The sequence below is a fragment of the Maylandia zebra genome, linkage group LG15 (genome assembly GCF_041146795.1).
Source record: "Maylandia zebra isolate NMK-2024a linkage group LG15, Mzebra_GT3a, whole genome shotgun sequence".
Classification (NCBI taxonomy): domain Eukaryota; kingdom Metazoa; phylum Chordata; class Actinopteri; order Cichliformes; family Cichlidae; genus Maylandia; species Maylandia zebra.
The window spans coordinates 14,026,014-14,046,204 of NC_135181.1; the positions used below are offsets into that span (position 1 = coordinate 14,026,014).

Below are 20,191 nucleotides of genomic sequence, written 5' to 3' on the forward strand. Positions count from 1 at the left end.
GAGGCTGTACGCTAAGCGGAAGGAAGGGGGCCGGGGACTGGTGAGTGTCAGCACCACAGTCCAGGATGAGACAGCGAACATCCAAGAATACATTGGGAAGATGGCCCCAACTGACCGAGTGCTCAGTGAATACCTCAGGCAGCAGAAACCCAAGAAAGAGGAGGGAGACGAGGAACCATCATGGAAGGACAGGCCCCTGCACGGTATGTACCACCGGCAGATAGAGGAGGTGGCTGATATCCAGAAATCCTACCAGTGGCTGGACAAAGCTGGACTGAAAGACAGCACAGAGGCACTAATCATGGCAGCACAAGAACAAGCTCTGAGCACAAGATCCATAGAGGCTGGGGTCTATCACACCAGGCAAGACCCCAGGTGCAGGCTGTGTAAAGATGCCCCAGAGACAATCCAGCACATAACAGCAGGGTGCAAGATGCTAGCAGGCAAGGCATACATGGAACGCCATAACCAAGTGGCCGGCATAGTGTACAGGAACATCTGTGCCGAGTATAACCTGGAAGTCCCGAGGTCAAAATGGGAGATGCCCCCAAGGGTGGTGGAGAATGACCAAGCTAAGATCCTGTGGGACTTCCAGATACAGACGGACAAAATGGTGGTGGCTAACCAACCGGACATAGTGGTGGTAGACAAACAGAAGAAGACGGCCGTAGTGATCGATGTAGCGGTTCCGAATGACAGCAATATCAGGAAGAAGGAACACGAGAAGCTGGAGAAATACCAAGGGCTCAGAGAAGAGCTCGAGAGGATGTGGAGGGTGAAGGTAACGGTGGTCCCCGTGGTAATCGGAGCACTAGGTGCGGTGACTCCCAAGCTAGGCGAGTGGCTCCAGCAGATCCCGGGAACAACATCGGAGATCCCTGTCCAGAAGAGCGCAGTCCTGGGAACAGCTAAGATACTGCGCAGGACCCTCAAGCTCCCAGGCCTCTGGTAGAGGACCCGAGCTTGAAGGATAAACCGCCCGCAGGGGCGTGCTGGGTGTTTTGTTTATATATATATATATATATATATATATATATATATATATATATATATACATTATTAAGTATTATCAACCAGTTTTGATGGCACTTACAGCATTTATTGTCCTATACACAGCAGAAATGGCAGCAAAAATGGGAAGAAAGAGCTAAAATGCATTAGCTACAAAACCAAAAACCCATCAAATAGCAATAATAGCCTCTTATCATAAAAATGCAAGTGTACATGAAAAAATTATAACCTAATATACTTGAGAGGCCCACTCGACACTGAAGTGATTGTTGAGTGCTCCATCAGCTGGAGCCAAATGGGTGGAATACATGCCAGTGTAGAGGCCTAATGGAGAGCACACGCATCGATGTTGGAAACATAAAGCAAATGGGTAGAAGAGATTATCTGTTTATTCTTCAACGGCACACATGGGGGTATACTCTGGTTTGTTATGATGTTCAACAATCAGTTAGATTGATTACTTTCTTGTTCTGTAATTGCCTCTTTGGAGACCAACTATTATTTTTTCCGTTACATATTCTGATAGCACACTGGTTAGGGTTAGGGTTAGGGTCTAACAGGGTTACAGCAAATAGGCTGCCTTGCTTTTTACCATCAAGCTTCACTGTTTCTGCATCTGGGTTTCAAACTAAGTCCCCTCATAAGGCACTGAAAAATAAAACAACAAAGTAGCTTCGTCAACTCGTGCTGTCTTCGTAACAGGCTGATGAAATGAATAGATAAAACAGATCACACTGCTCATGCAAGTGACACAAGCTGCAAAAATAATCAATGTTCCAGAAAGCGATGGGAGAGAGGTGAGAAAAGAAAGAACGAGGGCCTGTGGCTGTGCGATCATGATTCAGCATGAAACCAGGCAACAAACAGCACTGTCATTATGATCACAGCTCCCAGGGGAAAGAGGACACAGTGGAAATTGGGTGCTTTGTCTATGTTGGCTCATTATAGAGGGTCTGTCTAATGAATTATACTTTTGGCTGCTGCTCAAAAAAAAACTTCAAATCTGTGTTAGCGCAAGTAGAGGGTGCAATCTTTCATCTTCACAGAAACAATCACTGCTTAATTTTTGTTTCTTATGGGATGAACTACCTAAGACAAGTGTTTGCTCAGGCTTTGAGAAGGATCTGCTTTAAATTTGCATTTTCAGGAGGGTCATTCTTTCACAGAACCTCTGAGTGTAGCTTTTCTAGGCCTCCTTTCTATATTGGGACATGTGGCCTAAATCACATGGTTGCTCTAAAAATTATTGCTTTGCTCTAATTTAATATAGTGATAGTTTAATTTTTAAACTAACAACACATCAACCCTATCTTTAGGTCATCTGTCTACCCGAGAAGTAGCTGTATAAGGTATGTATCTGTTTTTCTCTTTTTAAACTGCATCCCAGAGTCAGATAAATTAGCCTGCAGACAGACTTCCCGATGCTTGGCGAAACACAACTAAACAGTGAGCCCGTGGTTAGTTTGGGCATTAACGGCCCCTCGTTACTTGGATAGCGATCACACAAGCCTTATTCATTACCTGACAAACCAGCTCCGTCTGAGACACAACAGAGAAGGAAAAGAGGCCTGTGCACTTGCTGAGGTCTGAGATTATTTATAGAATGAACGACTGGATTCTCTCCTTGGTATCTGCTGCTTTTTTTTCTCAATAGGCCAGACATTAACGTTGTTGTAGAGGAAGCTAAATGTTATGCATACATTAAGCTTCTTTATCGTCCGTCCTAAATCTAGATCTAAGATCATCTTAATTGTACCAAATTAAATGAATTTTTATTTTCTGCCAGGTATAGAGTAACTTTTGTTGCAATGTTTACAGAAGTATTTGTGCTGTGTTTGATGAGCTTGACCACATGTTCACTCAAGGGATCTCCCTTTTTTATGACCACTCTAGAGGCCAAATTATGTGCAAGTTGACTGGGTTTTCCAGTTCATGTATCCATCTGAGTCACATCAGTGATGTGATGTATTCACCAAGGGGCCTGGACAACACACAGGGCAAACACACCTAAAGCCTGAAAGCTTGTTATCCTGTTTTAGGAATCCTGTACTCACATGAGTCTCACTGAAAGAAATGGAGTTAAGTGTAATCAGGAGACATGCTTTGAAAAAAAAACAAAAAAACAGAATGAAAATCTCATGCAAGGCTCCAAAATCAACCCTCTAATGCTAAGTGTATCAAATTCATTACATGAGGTTTTGAGACCATTTAAACCTAACCCATGCAAATGTTTTTGTTTAAGCTAAACTGGCTGTGAGCAATAAATTGCACAAAAATGCAGAATGTTGCAAGAATTATACAAATTGTTGTTTATATATGCAAATGATATTTGCCTTCTTTATTTTAATTGGTTATAAGGTTCAATAAACACACATAAATTCTAGTTTCAAGAAATCGGAATTTTCTGACAATTATTTCATGGTTCCAGCGTTTCAGCCTAAGATTTGCACACTGTATTTTCACACATACAAATTAAGCATATATACATATACATATTGCACACAGTAATCCAAGGGTTTATGTTTTTACTACTATTAATTAACGAAAAATGACAATGAGGGCTCTAATGTCTATCTCACAGTAATCATGACACAGAGGATAGGAGATGCATATCAACATATGCATATTCAAGTGCTGTTCACTGATATAGAACCCCCAAAGTACTTTTATTCTGACCTTGGATGATAACTCCGTATCAAAGTGAAGAGATGGTATTAACAAGCTCCTGTTAGCTGTAACAACCAAAGATGAAGGCTGTCTCCCTCTTGACAGAGTTATGTGTCGGGGGCTAATCATATCTGTATATAACTACATAACTACATCTGCCAACTTGACAGTTTTTTGTTTCCTTTTTTGAAACATCTAGCATTCTCTGTGCCTGCAAAGTAACAGTGTAACTGTTAAAGGCACAAAGGTTTTAGAGGTTTGTATCAACTGCAGTATTTGGTGTCAGTTTGACAGTTTGCTTGTAGACATATTTTGTTTATGAATAATTTACAGAGGAGAGTGGATGCTCTAAAATCATAGCTCACAGCCTATTTTTCCCCAGGCAGATAGCATGTGGAGTGTTATTGATTTACAATTACTGCTATTGTTGTTTCCTATATAACTAACAGTATTTAAATGCAATAGTTTATCCTCGAGCAATTAACATTGAAAGATTGATTCCAGAGAGCCAAAGAAGATTGGTTGATATGCATCAGAGCATAAACATTTACTAATATATATTTTCTGTTGTTGCTTTTTAGGCTCTTACACATGAACCAAATCAGTGGCATAGGAAACGTAATGTGCTCTGTTGTCCATCTTATAGATAACATCTTATCTTCAGTCTTCCTCTATGCTCCAAGGACAGTGTTGAGAAAGTAATACAATGTTTATTCTGTTTATCCGGTGCATTAGGAAGAACTATGCCCTATGTTGATGTCAGAGTAAATTGCTGTTAATTTAAATCACCAGTGGATACAGCAAAACAACAAAGCAAATACACTTTTAGATACCTGCATGTGGACACGCACACACAGTGTTAGACATCCAGCTTAAACCCACATGATGTCCTGCCCATTTCACTAAAGCTAAACCCAAATTTCATTCTGATTATTAGATCTAAAACCACATTTAACCAGTTTACTTCATTTCAGAACTAATGGCCATCCAACCAACTTAATTCAGACTGTGCACAGTCTGAAATGGAGAGGTCATAAAAGTGAGCAGAGCACACACACTTTTTTTTGTACTTTTATTTATATTTGCATAATTAATAACCACTAGAACATAAACAACCACTTATACAACATTCTACTGTAAGCTGTGTGATCTGTTATATTTCTGCTTTTGTTCTCTCTAAGGATACAAAAAGAAGCCCATCCAATAAATTTAGTAAATGCCAATGGCTTCTTCTTGGCAGAGACTTTCTTATTACATCCATGTCATCTCTACACCCTCAGCCTCTATTTAAGGACATTACCCAGACTCTAAAGGTAAACACAAGTCTTTCTCCATTCACAAACACGAACAGCATTTCTTTGGTTTATAACTAACTGGAAGGCTCCCTTCTCAGAATACTCAATAGCATAACCAAGTTTACTTATGTGACTGGAAAAAACATTCACACATAACACACACAATATAAAAATATGAAGCCACACTTAATGAATTCATATAGTTTAACACATACACCTGAATCGGGGTGGAGAGGGTAAAAGATGGGGCGATCGTGGCTCAAGAGTTGGCAGCTCCGACAGTCTCGGTCGTTGTGTCCTTGGGCAAAACACTTCACCTGTTGCCTACTGGTGGTGGTCAGAGGGCCCGGTGGCGCCAGTGTCCGGCAGCCTCGCCTCTGTCAGTGCGCCCCAGGGCAGCTGTGGCTACAATGTAGCTTACCATCACCAGTGTATGAATGGGTAGATGACTGAATGTAGTGTAAAGCACTTTGGGGTCCATAGGGACTAAGTAAAGTGCAACAAAATACAGGCCATTTTACCAAAGATGCTAACTAAGAGCACCCCGAAGAAATTATATCTTGGTTATTTAAAACTTACAACAATGAAAATGTAAAAACAACATTTTGCTAAGTTACATGTTATCTTGAGAAAACTAACATCACAGTTACCAGTTAATGGTGCTAAGCAAAGCTAACATAAAAGTGGCTTCATTTTTATATTCATATTTATTTATATCTTGTCATCGCTCTCTGAGAAATTAAAAGTAGGAGTAAGATGTTTCTAAAAAGACTTTTTCGAAAGAGATCCTATGTTTGTTTGTTTTTTTGTTTGTTTATTCTTTATTTTTTGTTCTAATTTGCAGTAAATATGTAAGTCAATGAAAAAAAAATACACAATGTTATTTTTTGGTATGAATTTGTAGATAGAATGTCTATGATGTCTATGCATTACAAATATGTCTATTGTGTATTAATATATGCTAATAAACACATCTTCTCCAGTATTAATAACAGTCAAAACTGTAGTAATATAAAATGTAACAATTTAATTTTAATAATATGTACTCGCTAAAAAAGTACGATTTTCAAAAACTTGCTATTTAGACAAAAGACTGAAATATACATGTCACACCTGGCCATAAGTAAAAAGCACACTGCTAATATAATTACATAATTTATTTATCTTTGATTTACGCTCATGTTTTTTTTCCACACCATATGTTATACAAAATCACGAGACTCATCATTTTTGTCATCACTGTATTGAATTGTTGTTCTCCACTGTACATGTCACACTTAATACAATGTTCCAGGTTTTAAAACGGCTCTGAAATTATTATATTATATTATCTAAATTTGCGTTTTGCAACCCTGAATTCTGTAACAGATTTGTTAGATCCATACATCACTGGTGACCAATCAGTTCAGTGTATTATAGCTGGATATTTTGATGTTAGTATCAATAACTATTCTTCACATGATGGTAATTTTCAATCCAAGCATCAATCCGGCAGATCTCACTAAACTTCCCACTAAACTACTGAACTGTCGTTATGTTACAGCTCCAGACCCAAACATCAGCACTTGCTGCTTCAGGCTTCTAACACTTTTCTATCTTATATTACTAAACAGCTTTCTTTCTCACTTTTCTACTTGTGTTTCATTTCAACAAAAGTTATTTTTTTAGTTTATGTCACATCTGTAGACCTTTGTGATGGCCATTCAGTATATTGAAGTGCTTCTATAATCCCAGTTCTAAACAAATTAATCTTTAGAATAGATGGACATTATTTTTTTTGTTTCCTAAGTTAATTTCAGCCCTATTAGGTGTTTGTTATTTTTCTTGCAGGTAGTGTGAGCTATTAGGAAATAACCTCAGTTTACAAATTGTTTATGTTTTTATGTTTTCTTGTAGGGATTAAGCGTAATCTGGACAGTTCTATTAGAATGGAACACTGCACTTACACAAATAAAACTAAACTTTTGGCTCAGCCCACAGTGTCTCGCACCTAATTGGGAAGCCATCTGAAAATGAACCACATTCATTATACAAATGTCAGTGCCTGCTGGTGGAGTGTAGGAAGAAGAGAGAGCTGGGAGGAGGTGTGGAGGGGCTGCGAATCAAGCTGACAGTCTGCTAATGAGATATCATCAAGAAAAAAGGTTCCTCGGTCCACTTAAGAGGCACAGTTTTACATAGCAGTTGGGTGTATAATACAACACACAAGAAATTAGTGTGTTATCGTGCAGATTTTTGGAATTATAAAACATTTCCATCCCCACATGTTCCCTCACCATGCGTTCCTGTCAAAGATGTTCAGCTTCCTGCCTTTGTTAAAAGAAGTCCACACGAGCACTTGAACAAAATGCTCTTTTGCCACTAAAATCACAAATGTTTAAGGTTTACATGCTGTGGATGAGATATAGTTGTGTTAGCAGAAGGTGAGGGCATTTCTAATGTTTATTTAAGTTTTGAAAAAAAAGAATACATCTATCAGGAAAAATATTTTACTCATTATAGAAACAACAAATTGTGGTATGGCAGGATTGGTTCTTGGCAGATGACTTTCTTAGTCCTGCAAGTCACAGTTAATTAAGCTTTGGAGTGCTGTGGGTAGATTTTGTGACATTTGGTTCTCTCCACTTATTTTTTTTTTTAAATTTTTTTCTTTTCTAGACTATGCTTAGCTAACCAACGTGATATTTAATATGCAAGCCTGTGATGTCATATGAAATGAACAAGGCAAAACAACACAATGAAAAAGCATTATTAAAAGCCTTAACCCCTCCACCCCCTTTTGTATTAGTTTGCTGCTAAAAGTAGGAAATTTAAAAAAAAAACAAAAAAACCAAGACCTTATTTATCTAAGAAATAAGATCCTGGAAAATTAACGCCATCACTTTCGCCAACAGCAGCATGGTCAGCAGATCTACTGTCAAAATTTCCAGTTGGCCTCACAAATTGTGGCTGTGGAATTGATTTCCTTTGCTTCCTGTGCCAGGGAGGTGACTCACTCCAAATATGACACAGTGTAGACACACAACAATGAAGCTAAACAGAGATCAATACAAAAAAAAAGATGGACAGTATTTGGAACTATTTCTGTCTGTGTGAAACACACTAATCTAAATTTGTGACTGGATCTAAGGATTATCACAAATCGCATGATATTTGTCATGGAATCCTGTGAGCTATTTTGGCAAAAAAAATAATAACTGATGGTTTTGGTGGCGTTGAAAATTCTGGAAATTTTCATTAAATTTAATTACACGAAAGCTATTACCACTCCTTCAAAATATCCTGTTTGTCAAAGTCTTCTCCAAATCACCAACATCATAATTCTCACTGCCTGAAAAAAAATGAGTGCAGACACAACATATGTGGTTTGTGAACTATGCGCAACTGAAAACAAATAGCCAAATAATTGAAACATGCTTTGATTTTCAGTTTCTATGAAACAGATTCCTTTAGGGTATGCTTGCCATGAAAACCAAAATTATAATGGTGCATTATATTTGTGCTCTGCTTTCAGTTTGTCAGATGTCTCAGACAAGTGAGTGCAGTCTGAATAAAAAGCACGCTGCCTCAAAGAGCAGATGGTACTGAGACACAGTCTCTCTCTCTCATTCTCTCTGTGAGCCATCAGTGTATTTAGCAGTCATTGTATACATGATTAGTTCATGTACATCACAGCTTTCTGGCTGGGGCTTCTTGTGTATCTTTCTTCGACACACGCAGTGGGTGGAAGCTATTCTCAGCAAACAGGTGCCATCATGTGGCATCAGGTGTCCTTCCAAGAGGTTACACGGGGAGGAGAGGGTGGTTTGTCCTAGATATGCAGTTAGTTAGATCAGAGGCGCTCTCGGAGGGCACTCTGAGTTTGGTAGCCAGCAGGGACACCACCACTGTCCCTGACAGCCGGGACAGTGGTGGTGTAAATCTGGGATAACCTGATTTGCTCATGGAATCAGGTTAGTTATGTGGGCTCTCACTCCTATGTTATGTTAAACAGGTCATTCATGGCTCACACATGAATAGGATTTTTGTTGCTTTTGCATTCAGGCTTAGTAAATAAAAGCCATGTCTGTCTAATCACTCGGTGTGACCACCATTGATAAAGCAAGGAGAAATCAACTACAAATTAACACGGGCACATTTACCGTACTGGACTGGTGTCAAAAATCTTTCCATTGTTTGGTTTCTATAGCAACCAAAGCCACTGGACATGAATCACTGAAACTGGAGACAGGAACAGGGGATCACTTTATCTACCTAATTGATGAGCTACATGTGATTACTGAAAATAAGAGAAACCAAGCAGCTTGAAAAGATCTGACTCCCATCTATGCTAACTGATTCACTTCTGCTGTGTTTCACAGCAAGGCAACGCTTCATTGTGTCTAAGAAGAAAAAGCTTCCTTGTAAAAGAAAAACGAGTACAGCTGACCATCTGGCAGGAAGGACCTTTCAGCTGATGCACAGCTTTTTGTCTGCTTTTTCATTTTACCTTCCTCTATTTTAACCTAATAGGGGCATAATGTTACTAAATTGTTCATGTGGCTCTTTGAAATTAGTTTACAATTGATTATATTTAGATAGATCAACAATGTTTTGTACATTTTAGATGCTATTTTTAATTGAGGTGCTGAATAAAGAAAATGATATTTGTGCTCTCCCTACTAGGAAAAACATGAGACTATCCAAGATCCACCATAGATGCATAAGTGCATACACACTTATGCCAACACACAGAAGCAGTGTCTAAAAAACGTAGTAAATCCTTGCTGCTTCCAAGTAGCAGCCAGGTGCTGCTAATCAAATGCATTTGATTAACTGATCATCAGCAAGTGTGAGCTCCTCTGTAAAAGTAGACGTTTTGGCAGTTTGCTTGTCTGGAGCGTTCAGCTGCATGTTAGCTCAATGCCAAGCAGGAAAGATGTCAGCACTGATCTGAGAGATGCAGTCAATCTGAGATGGGTTATAAGATTATTTCCACCAAATCTGAAGTAGTGAGTAAAATTATTCATAAGTGGAAAACATTCAAGAGCAAATTTACCCCAAAGTCAGTTTGTATACTGCTCATAGAAACTGTAAAGCACCCAAGACCACAAAACCTCTGGAGTTTGTGGAGATGTTTGGCCATAATCCACATTACCACATTTGGAGAAAAGAAAGAGGTGTATGTTTGGACAAGTAATGAAAACATGTGCACGTTTTGCATAGTATTGTTGCTCTTTACCACATTTTTAGACCTGGTAAGAACTAGATATTTTTTTTGGTACATCCTGAAATGCAAAACCTTAGAACTGACTGAGGGTGTACTTTCTTTTGGCCCTGACTGTATCTGTCATTGTATTCTTAGTCTTACTTGAAATTGGAATACATTTGAATGCTCAAACAAATAGATCACAGTGCAGCAAGAAAATGTCACAGGGTACGTTTCGTCAAATTAATAGCCGTTTGTAGCCCAGTCTAATGATATGAATATGATTGATTCAATTGACAAATGATAACCAGGAAAAATTAGAAAGCAGTTTTTCTCGTTTTCTTTAATTGTCAAGGACAGGAAATTAGGGTGTATAAATGTCTGTGGTATCATGAGTGTAAATAGTGTTTGTTGGTCTAGTCACACAAGAGAGATGTACCCAGAGACAAGAATGACAACAGCTTGTTCTGGTCATGAATGTCAAATTGTGACAGGAACAGATAAATTTGCATAAACAGGGTACAAATGAGAAAGGATGAAAATAATCTGATCACTGCATAATATAAAATCCAGAGAGCATTTAGATTGCAAGCATTTAACTTTAATGTAACAGATGGGTGTGAAGTTGTATATCTAGCAAATATAAGTTTTTTTTAAATGCACATATCAGTGTGTTGTTTTACTTCCATTACCACTGATATCACTAGCACTGATAATCATCCTATTTTAAATACTGTTAATCTGAGAGTAAGAATGACATGTAAAATTAACGTGTCGCGATTTAGTTTCACTTCCCCTGTGGCATCACTGTGTTCATTCTAATCAGCTGTTTTCCCATGTGTTTCCACTTCCCCCTGATCATCATGCCTCCGTGTTTCAAGGTTTTTCCATGTTAAAGGATTTGTTTCATTTATTTTTTCCCAGTTTAGTTCTAGTTAGTTTTGCCTCAGTGTGCATGTGCCTTGTGTCTTGTACCTTTTTCCCAGCCAGAAATAAACGTCTCACCTTTTGTTAAATTATAATTTTGTTCTAAGTGTCTGTGTTTGGGTCCTCTTCCTCCCTCCACACGGTCTGCCAGTGCAAACTGTGACACAGTGATAACAGACCTTGACCTCAAAGTTCATTGCAAATAGGTAAGAAATGGAAAATATACAAATCAGAAAGAGTAGGTTTGCAAAAATGTAAATTTGTGTAAATCATCTTGTCCCAGTACTAAGCACACAAAACCTCAGAGGTCCTTGTTGTGTGATTAATTGATTGGACTCTTTGTTCATGTAAAATTTGGTTCTCTGGCATTGGGATTTAATCTGATTTGTATAAATAGGTGTGGTTATGAGGTTATTTCCTCAGAATATGAAGTCCATCATTCTGTATTGAGTAAAAATATTCACTGGTGGAAAACATTTAAGAGCAAATTAACCAGATTGTTTAATGCTAATAGAAACTGTAAAGCACCCAAGAACTACATTGCAGAGTCTACGGGCCTCAGTTAGCATATTAAATGTTCAGGACAGTAAAATTAGAAAAAGACTAAACAAGCATGACTTGTTTACAACAGTTATGGAGAAAGCCTCTTTTCTCTAAAAAAAGAAAATGGCAGCACAGCTGAGGTTTGTAAGATTACACCTGAACAAACCAAAAACTTCTGGAAAAAGTCCTCTGGACAAGTGAGACGAAGTGGAGATGTTTGTCCAAAATGCATATCGCCACATTTGGCAAAAACAAAATGCATCATATGGTGAGTGTTATGGAGCCACAGCCAAGGCTACATACAGCCTTGCAGTCACTCAGCTGACCATGAACTCCTCAGGATACCAAAGTATTCTAAAGTCAAATGTCAGGTCATCTGTCCAACAGAAAAAGTTTAGCCCAAATTGAACCATGCAAGAGGATAATGATCCAAACCACAGGGTTAAAACTACAATACAATGGTTGGGGGGAAAAATCAAAGCATCGACATTCATGACCGTCAAATGCTGACAGGAACAGGTGATTTGCATAAGCAGCGTACAATTGAGAAAGGATGAAAATGATGTAAACAATAAAATAATCACTGCATAACATATTACTGTTACAGCCATAAAATCCAGAAACTATTTGGATTACAAGCATTGAAATAAGATGTAACAGGTGGGTGTGAAGTTATTTCTAATATGCCCAGCAAATATAAGTTTTCCTAAAATACACAAGCTTTGCTTTCATTCATCATCACTGATATCACTAGCACTCATAATCATCCTATTTTAAATACACTGTTAATGTGAGAGTGAGAATGAGAGGTAATATTAACAATGATAACAGACCTTGACTTCATAGCTTAAGAAATGGAAAATTTACAAATCAGAAATTTACATTTGCAAAAAATGTAAATTTGTGTAAATCGTCTTTTCCCAGAAATAAGCATCTGAAACCTCAGAGGTGCTTGTTGTGTGTTTGGTTGGACTCTTTGTTCTTGATAAATTTGGTTCTCTGGCTTTGGGATTTAATCTGATTTGTATAAGTGGGTGTGGGATGTGGAGTGTCTTCCACATCTTTTATTTCTTTGTACTGGGTGTAGGATTTAAGATGGAACCATTCTTCAACAGATTTAAGTTATTTGACATTCCTAAACCATCTACACACATGAAATAAGACTAGCATTATTACTATATTATTATTATTATTGCTTCATTTTCAACCAGGTTTTAATTTCAATGAGATTTGGAAATCATGCTGTAAGATGCCTTGTGGGAAAGAATGTCCTAATTAAGAGAGACAGACAAAGACAAACACACAAGTGCACAAAGGCAATAAGTTTTATCTCAATGAAACTGTGATAAACATATTAGCTGAATTAAAAACAAAACAAAACAAGAAATACATACACACTGCCAAAGAACATTTGTGTAATATACAGGTTTTTCGCACATTTACATGTATACCTATTTTGTAATAGTGTCATATGCTGTAATTGGTTAAATAATGGTTAAATAATTAAATGACTTTTCAGTGGTAAATCATTCACCAGTGATTTATCCGCTCCAGAGAGTGGAACTGAGTGTCAGGTACATTATATGCATAAAAAAAAGTGTTAGTACTGTGTATATCAACATGTATTATTGGGAGTATGAAAGTGTATGAAACTATAGTGAAAGTGTTTTATTTATCATATTTTTATCTATAATATATTATTAACATTATTATCCCCCCCCCCCCCCCCCCCCCCCCCCAAAAAAAAAAAAAAACCCAAAAAAACTGCTAATAGTATTTTTAACCTGGAAGGTCAAAATTAAATGGCTAATACACTGGTAAGTGTTTATTAACTGTTTCATTTATATACCATAATGTACTATTATGCAGTTTCTTTATGTGTGTTGCCTACATCCTGTACCAGTGCTACAGGTACAGGACAAACCAGGCTTTCACTTCAACACTGTTCTCACTTTTTATCATGCCCAAAAGCTTGTTTTGAAGCTTACTGAATCTGCTACCTGATGGTTTTCTTCTTCATGGTTAAGCCAACTAAAGGCCAGTTAGCCAACCAGGTGTTAGGTGTAACACCTATCTACATGTTAGTCTCAGATTAACAACATCAGGGGTTCAAAACCATTTTCTGATAAGAGCAGAGCCAAAATTTTCACTTAGAAAAAAATACTAAAGTCATATGAATGTTTAATAACTGAAGTTTTATCTGACATAAATACTGAACCTCTGAAAAGATGCTCTTTTGCTCCCTTTGTTACGAGATCTGTTTGAAACCTGACACAAGGCAGCCAGGCTGAGACCATAATAAAAGAAAGGGGATCTAATATCAGTCATTACCTCGTGAAAACACAAAAATGCACACCTTTATCTGTGTTCAGAAGCAGTCGTGACTATTCATTCATAAACTCTTGGATCCGGTGTGGCAGCATAGTGCATAGTGAAAAATGTTCCATGTGATATCAACAGTTGCTTTTACACAACAAAGAAACACATGAAAGAGAAGAGCATGTGTGTGGGTAAGGAGTGGGGCAGAGTGTGGGACATTGTCCCTGCAACAATGGTGAATGTCTGAATAATTCATCACCCTAATCAATGATTAAATGTCTGCTGGGTGTTACGCCTTACACTATGACACAGGTGACTGTATGCTAAAGGAATAAACAGTGAGTCAAACACTTAGAAAATACGGAGTAAAGCTGGGAGGGAATGGATGCTACTGAAGCATCTGGTCTGATCCATAATAGTCTTTCCCTGTGCCTTGTTTGTTTTGAAGATTTGCTCCATTTCTCAACTTTTTATTTTACTAATCACTGCTGTGTAGACAAAATTTAATTGTATTTTTATGGTAAAAGCTTACATGATGTTGGTAATACCTTGCGTCTAAAGAGTCTTTTCGAATAACATCAAAGTGATGATCTTGATGTTATCAGAAGCAGCAATCCTGGTTTATTCAGAATAATAAGGAAGGACTAAAAACAATAAAGCAAAACAAATTTGCTTTTTCACCAATGGGAAGGGCTTTATATGAGTGGCTTAGTCACCGCTGATAGGTTGAAAATAAAAAAACAATAAAAAGCCTTTTGTGGGATAAGGCTGGCATATCTTTTTCTAGATGTTTGGTTTTTAGCTTAGGGAATTGGTTAATTCCCTGAGGCAAATATGCATACAAATATATATGAGGCTGTAATGACTCAGCCAATCTATTCACACTGGAATGACTCAGTCATCTATAAAACATGTAAAAAAAGGCACTGTCATGGTTTGTGGTTTGCATTTTAGCAAGTGGTTTTTGAGATCTTGTTAAAATTGATAGAATTACAAATGCAGAAAAGTACCATCAGATTATGAGCCACCATGCAATACCACCTGAAAAGTATCATGACATTGATCCCAAACACATTGTTAAAGATCCCAGGTGGTCCAAAATACTGATTTTCAAGCTCATTAGAATCCTACAGACTTTATTTTTGCACCATGTGCTATATTTTCATGTATGTTTGCACATTTTTCAATAAATTACTGCACTAAATCCCCCTCTTCCTGGCAAAATATAAAGAAATGTGGCTGAGTTTTGGACAGTACTATATATGAAGTCAGCAGTCTGCAAAACGTTTTCAAGTACTGAAGGTGCGAAAAAAGTATAACTGTTGGAAATGTATCATTGAAAGTCTTAGCGTCACTGTAAAATCATGACTTCAGCTGCATTATGGGAAGAAAAAGCCTCATTCGTTTTTGAGAACTTGCATTTGCAGACTAGTCTGTTGGGGGATATTAAACAGATAGATCCGGAACAGGGATGTTAAAAGAGAGGCGAGACCGAGCGTGAGGAGAGGTTAACAGTGCAGAGAGGATTGAGAAACAATAGACTGGGCTAATGAGTCATGCGGCTGGCTTTACTGGTGCTGAGGCATTTCCGAGCCACACGCTACTCTCTGTCATCGTAGGGGCACGCTCGTATGTGATGTGTTGATTTTTTTGCCTTTGTTGGTAGCTTTTTTTTTGTTTGCCAGACTAGCAGTGAATAACAGAAAGCTACAAAAACCTCAAAAAGGAAATGGATAAATGGAATAATAAGGTATAAATCTGAAGCTTCGTGTACAAATAATGACGCCCCTAAACGCACAATTTCAAATGGGATAATAGAAGAGCTGACTTTAGGTTTAATTAAGTTTAATTAAATCTGTTGTTCATGTATTCCCCAAGAGAGCATATTTAGAAAAGAAACATTTCTTGTATTGAAAACATTAAATATTCAGAAAATATTTCAGTTAGAATCATATGAACTTCAATTGATATTGTGCCTCCACAGTTATTATTCTATACTCTGCAGCTGTTGGTGAATTAAGCCACAGACAAGACTAGACAGTGTTAAGTAACAGCCAAAGGCCAAACCTGTTTATGTACATAATCAAATTTGACATTGTGTTCCCTGGAGAGGTCTTTGACATCATCTTTTTTCTTTCAGATATTGACGGATAAAAATAATGGTATTCAAACTTCAGACTGAAATAACCCATTTGTGCATGTTATCAGCTGTTGCACGGCCTCCCTCCCTCTTATAAACTCAAAATTGAAGACTCATCATCCATCTGTCTAAATGTTGTTCGTCACTAGAGCACCATAGGGGCTGATATTGTTTTGTATCCAGTAGGTAAGTACTGCTCTGGCACAAATCCAGAGTAGATCTTTAGGGGCACAAGGGAGTGCTGAGTCCATCTCTCTGGCCTGCAGCTCAGCAACTGCCTGTCTCGACTGCCTGGCAGCTTAGTAATGATGAATAAAATAGCACCACACCCTTTAATTCTATACACTGCACAAGGATGATAAATGGCCTGCACGTTTGGAGGCGGGAAAACCAAAGGATTAGATAGAGTTGGTTAAATGTTTCCTCAGGAAAGTTAGCCATGTTACAACAAAATGAGAATCAAAGAAGCGATTACAGTTGTAGTTTTTCATAATTTATTGTACATTTTTGTTTCTTCATTGATCTTTACGCAAACTAATAAACAGTACAACATTTCCATTTATACAAAATATAAACTATAAGGGGGAATTGTAACATCAACCCTTCCCATATGGTTTCACATACACTCATTTCCTGCACCTAACCGTTGGATGAAGGGAGCAAAGGTGTCAATCAAACCCTCATTGTAAAAGACCACAGCTCTTTAAAAATCACAAGGCAAAACTGACACATCGTGTGGCAACTTTTTTGCTACATACATCTCAATGACATTTCTAATAAAAAGACTGAAGAGCCATTTTTTGTTTTGTTTTGTTTTGTTTTGTTTTGTTTTGTTTTGTTTGTAAAACCAACTAAAGAGGTCATCTGGCTCATACTTTTTTCTCAAACCTCCTACTGCCAAACTTTAACAAACAAAACACATTGTGATATTGATTGCCAGGTCGATTAGAAGCCACAAAAAGAACCTCTGTACACTCAAGTGGTCCGCATTTCAATCGAGACACGTGACATGAAAACCCGCAGCCCTGAGCATCTCCAAAATGTGATGGCATGACTAAGGAAATGCAAGCCAAAAAGGGAAGCTGGATGCACCACTGTTCCTTTTGAATCCTGAAGGAAGTTGGATTGGTGATGATCTCCTGCTATAGGCTAAACCCCCCTTTTGTTAAAAGAAATGTCTTGACTTACATACTTTTTAGCATTACTTAAGGAGGACGTAGAAAGGTTGCAGAGCCCATCCATGTTAGTCTTGTGGTCTCTGAGAGAGGCTGGACTGCATGGGATAATGGGGTGGGAGGTGAGGAGGAGTGTTGAGGCAGAGAAGATGGGGGCTGTGGGCTCCGGGCTTCAACAGTAGCTTTGGAGGAGAAAGGCTGCCATGATGAAGGGGATCAAGAAAGTGAAGGTGCATGTGTGCAGTGAGACGCCCGCTCCAGTAGTGGAGGTGGAGTTGGTTGGACCGCCAAAGGTGTCTGTGGCCGTAGTAGTGGTAGCGTTGTAGGTGGAGTTCCCCCCTGCTGTCATAGCTGTGCTGTTGTTGCTGGCTGCCATTGCAGTCCAGGAGACCATCTGTTGGAGGAAGGAGAAGTAGAAAAAAAGAGGATGCAGAGTGAGAAATTTATTTTTCCAACAAATGTAAACTTCCCTCAGGCTTTTTGACGAACATTGAAATAAGGAAGTTAGATTCAAAAGGAAAAAAAACTTTATGGCAAAATCAATTCATTAAAATGTAAGTCTGTGTTTACAAAAAGTTTTCTTTTGCAACACTTTACTCTTCTTTACAACATAGCAGGATTGGTTAGTGACCAAGAAGAAAAGAGAGACCAAGGTTCTGTGCTTGAGTGTCATGTTCCCTATGGCAGACTGCATCTAAAAGAAACTTTAGATTCTTCCTCCACCTTTGCATAATGTAGACAGCAAGCAGCACCTGAATCATTAATCCACCCAAGCACACGCTCATTAAGAAGTAAAAAGTGAAAAAGGGGAAAACATACAAATAAAAAAGGACAATAGTTTAATGAGCCAAAGATACGCCACAAATTTGGAAGATGACTGACTCATGTTAATTTCCCAAGAGATCTCCATGTCTAGCCGGCTGTAATCCAGACTATCAGCCGCTTTATATAATGTCTTAAAACACGACTAAAGTTAAACAAACTACACAACTATTTTTCACCCCCATCAATGAATAAAAACACAATCCCCCAAGCCCTTAAAAAACACACTCCCACTACTCCCTGCTGACTAAAATCAATCCCACAGCTAAAATGCTGTTTAAATGTAACATAAAGATCATTTTACCTGTGTTGATAAACATATGGCGAGCAAAACCACTCCTAGCTGAACATTCGTCATTTTGCACATTTGTTTTTTCTTTGTAACCTGGCCAGATGGTTTACGATGCTCTCAGACGCTGCTTCTCTCTAATGTGGAGGCTGGATCAGACAGAGCTTTTTATACCAGCTGCAGGTCTGTGACGTTAAGGTCCCTAGCGGTGTGCTAGGGACAACGCTAGGGATAGTGTTTTAAAATTTAATATAATAACCTAAGGTAATTTGGCCAGAATAACGCAATAATGGCTCGTTTTAAGCTTATTATAAATACAGTATTTTTCGGAGAGGTGGGATTGGCGCGCATGCTCCGTCCCGATCCCGAGTTTGCCTACTTTGTGTGCCTGTGTAAAAACCTTGCTCAGCGGCTTGTTGAACATACTTCGCTTTTACCACCGCAGGGAACAAACTCTCTGAACACTTGAATAAACCTCCACACTTTTCCTGCATGTTGCCATGGTGACGGGCTGCTGATGGGGTCGGGCTGCTGATTTGGGCTTTCCCTGATTTTTGATTATTGAGATGTCTCTTGTGAGCTGAAGAATGTGGTGCTTTGTTCAGAATTTTACTGTTCCCGGAGAAAAAAGCGAAAAAAATTCAAACTGATAAATGAATAGTGTCCAACCTGTTGAGCAGTCGCTGCACGTTTGATAAAATAATTGTGGCAACAGCGACGCCTAGTGTTCAGGGTAAAAGCTTTCCCTCATAGAGGCCGTGTCAAAGCTTTCAGAAAAACTATTAAATATCTGGACTTCTCGAAATTTTGTTCTAATAGATAAAAAAAAATCATCTATCTATTTATTGCATTTTTGTATTCATTTTGTATTAAGTTATAGACTATAAAATCAAATCCTTAACCCAGACCTATCCTCCTGTTGCTTCACAGTATATCTATCTATCTATCTTTCTATCTATCTATCTATCTATCTATCTATCTATCTATCTATATATATATATATATATATATATATATATATATATATATATATATATATATATATATATATATATATATATATATTCAGTTTTTGTTGTTATGGCTGTTGTTTTGCTTCTCCATGCAGAGTAAAAGTAATGCTGGAATATCTATATAATTACCCTAACTGCTTAGGCAAATGTGAATATAATGACAAATTAAGTCATTTTCCATGGTACACGTCGGTGTATTTAGCCAGGCTTGTAACACAGATGCCCCTATCATGATGACTATATTTGCATGTAATTTGATGCAGGGAAAACACCGGGCTATATTCACTTGCACAATTATTCAAGACTAATGGGTAGACGTCGCCCTCTGTCGGCGAGGACACACCACTAAACCACAAGGGGGATCAAACTTTTATGTCCCTCCATTAACGCTGAACACAGACACCAAAATTGTCGTTTTCTAAATTGCAGGGTATACGTTCGCTTTAATCATGTGACCGTGTACGGTAATGCAAGTAACGGTACACAAAGTGGACAACTTTTTATGATTCGCTCCAGATGTTGAGGATTGTAACTTTAGACCTAAAGACTTTCTCTAGTCCTCTGTCATTTGTGCAAGTGGATTCTTGAGGGAATAGTGAGGCGCTCTTATTCCAGCTTTCACCCCCACCAGAGGAACCTAAAGGGACAACGCTCCCTGCAGAGGCACCAGATGTGCGCTGTTATGGGGAGCAAGGAGGGGGGTGAGGCATCAGATAAGCCCTGTTCCCAAAGCCGGGACGGATCGAGTATCATCATCGGGGGCGAAACCCAAACCCTGCGCAGTGGGTCGGATTTCTGTTTA

At 38.3% G+C, this 20,191-nt stretch overlaps 1 long non-coding RNA gene across 1 annotated transcript; it reads right to left on the bottom strand.

Annotated features, from left to right (window-relative positions):
* Positions 1-16,567: 16,567 nt before the first annotated feature.
* Positions 16,568-18,584, bottom strand: LOC105941320 (uncharacterized). Its single transcript, XR_001167949.3, has 2 exons — positions 18,392-18,584; positions 16,568-17,659 (listed from the first exon to the last, which is right to left on the bottom strand). It is a non-coding gene; the product is annotated as an uncharacterized LOC105941320 (long non-coding RNA).
* Between the last annotated feature and the right edge of the window lie 1,607 nt (positions 18,585-20,191).